Source organism: Thalassophryne amazonica, chromosome 1 (assembly GCF_902500255.1).
Source record: "Thalassophryne amazonica chromosome 1, fThaAma1.1, whole genome shotgun sequence".
NCBI classification, from domain to species: domain Eukaryota; kingdom Metazoa; phylum Chordata; class Actinopteri; order Batrachoidiformes; family Batrachoididae; genus Thalassophryne; species Thalassophryne amazonica.
The window spans coordinates 131,028,611-131,031,319 of record NC_047103.1 but is presented as its reverse complement, the minus strand read 5'-3'; the positions used below and the strand labels follow the sequence as shown (position 1 = coordinate 131,031,319).

At 40.6% G+C, this 2,709-nt stretch overlaps 1 pseudogene; it reads right to left on the bottom strand.

The window, feature by feature from the left end:
* Positions 1 to 1,489: 1,489 nt before the first annotated feature.
* On the bottom strand, positions 1,490 to 2,220 carry LOC117514774 (annotated as a pseudogene).
* Between the last annotated feature and the right edge of the window lie 489 nt (positions 2,221 to 2,709).

The window sequence follows — 2,709 nt, the reverse complement described above, 5'->3', positions numbered from 1 at the left end:
TGTGCTGCATTTAGGTGATATTTAAGACTCGAAGTACTCCGCTGATAAGAAAATGCAGTTTTGCAGTGGCTGCACATAACTTTAGTTCTGTCGATTACGCCATCTGGAAGCGCTTTAAAATAAAAATGGCCATGTAAAAGTTCCACTGCGTGCCCTTCTCCATGTCCTCGGCAGCAGTCAGAAACAAACTTAATGTGCGATAAAAAATTGTCGGTGTTAATTAATTGTGTTAATGTGATAATAACGCATTAACTTGCCCAGCCCTAATATGTATATATATATATATATATATATATATATATATATATATATATATATGTATGTGTGTGTGTGTGTGTGTGTGTGTGTGTGTGAAGGAGTTCACATACCTCGGGGTCTTGTTCACGAGTGAGGGGACAATGGAGCGTGAGATTGGCCGGAGAATCAGCGCAGCAAGGGCGGTGTTGCATTCGCTCTACCGTACTGTTGTAACAAAAAGGGAGCTGAGCCAAAAGGTGACACTCTCGATCTGCTGGTCAGTCTTCATTCCTACTCTTACCTATGGTCATGAGGGCTGGGTCATGACCGAAAGAACTAGATTGTGGGTACAAGCACCCAAAATGGGCTTCCTTAGGAGGATGACTGGTGTCTCCCTTAGAGATAGGATGAAAAGTTGGGTCATCCGTGGGGAGCTCGGAGTAGAGCCACTGCTCCTTCACGTTGAAAGGAGCCAGCTGAGGTGGTTCGGGCATCTGGTAAGGATGCCTCCTGGGCGCCTTCCTCGGGAGGTGTTCCAGGCACATCCACCTGGGAGGACACCCCAGGGAAGACCCTGGACTAGGTGGACAGATTATTTCTCCACACTGACCTGGAAACACCTTGGGATCCCCCACTCAGAAGTGATCAATGTGGCACGGGAGAGTGAAGTCTGGGGTCCCCTGCTAGAGCTGTTGCCCCATGACCATATATATATATATATATATATATATATATATATATATATATATATATATATATATATATATATATATATATATATATATATATATATATATATATAAGTTGGGGTGCCCGGCACTGCCCGGGTTAACCTGTTTTAGACATAGACCAAATGCCAATCATTTTAATCAAAACAATTGCCCAACATTTGTTTTTGTAATGCTGATGTCTGACAAATGTAATATTTAATGGGCTAAAGTTTGGCCAGCAGAACTATAAGAGGTGGACTCCCCAAACTAAGTGGAAATACTTAGTTATAAGACAAACACATTTGAAGTCCTTCATGCAGACTTTGTTTTGCAATCAAATTTATAACAAAATTACACACAAAAGATAGGTAACAGTAAATGTAAACATCAATGAATCAAAACTGAGATAGTGGTGTATTTCACTGTTTTACATTGCAATTTTACAAACATAAAATGGCTTTAAACAGCAAATGTAAATATTAGAATGGAGAAATATTTCTTCATGAAATTCACTTAGTGTTTTCTGACCATTAGTTTTGAAGAGCCTCTTGATAGACAATGTTCCTTGTCATGCCACCTGGCGAGTGGATGTACAGCTGTTCTGGGTTAGCAATCCTGGAACAGCTGACATACAACTGGCCGTGGGAGAACACAGCCTCTGCCAGTTTCAGTCCAACCACCTTAAGGGACTGTCCCTGAGTCTTGTTGATGGACATTGCAAAGCTGGGTTTGACTGGGAACTGCAGACGCCTGAACTCAAATGGCATGTCTGATGGGATAAGTGGAATCCTTGGTATAAAGACATCTTCTCGCTTGGCCTTGCCTGTCATTACTGTGGTCTCCAGGACTCTTGGCATCAACTTTTAATTGTGAGTCGTGTTCCATTGCAGAGCTTGGGTGGGTCGAGATTCTGCAGGAGTATGACTGGGACACCAACTTTGAGCACCAAGCTGTATGGTGGGAGGCCTGATGGTGCCAGGCTGTTAAGGAATTCAACTGGGTAGTTAACCACCTCATCTGGATCGGGCACTGTGTCAACTGACATGTAGCTGGAGGCCTGTCCTGGAAGCTGGTCCAGAAGCTTAACACTGATGTCATCCACTGCCAAGTTCTTTGGAGCAAGGGCATCACGCTCACTCAGCCAGTTGTGGTTCTGGTAGTTACGATGGAGTTTTGGAAATACTTTAGCCACCAACTCACATATGTCATGAACAGTGTGACCAAAGGGCAGCATGACCTGGTCATCCAGAGTGTCAGGTTGCCCAGTAACCATAAAAGATACATAGATAAAGAGAATAGATTAAAGCATTAAATTATTGGTTGCCCAGTAACCGTAAAGAATTAAAGTGAAAGCTCTTTTTGTCTAAGATTTCTTGCAATAATGATTAAAGCAGAATTCTGTAACAGATAGATAAAGAGAATAGATTAAAGCATTAGTCCAGTAACCATAAAGAATTAAAGTGAAAGTTCTTTTTATCTAAGATTTCTAGCAAGAATGATTAAAGCTGAATTCTGTAATAGATCTATAGATTAATGATTAAAGCTGAATTATGTAATAGATAAATAGATAAAGAGAATAGATTAAGGCATTAAATTATTGGTTGCCCTTAACTGTGTCTTTAGGAAGTAAAATATGTCTTACCTTTAACCTTTATGTATCTTGCTAGCTTTTTCTGTCTTGTCAAAAATGGTGAAAATACAAAGTTTTCAGACAGCAAATCTTCAAACTGTACTGGTTTGTACACCACAGGTAATTATATTT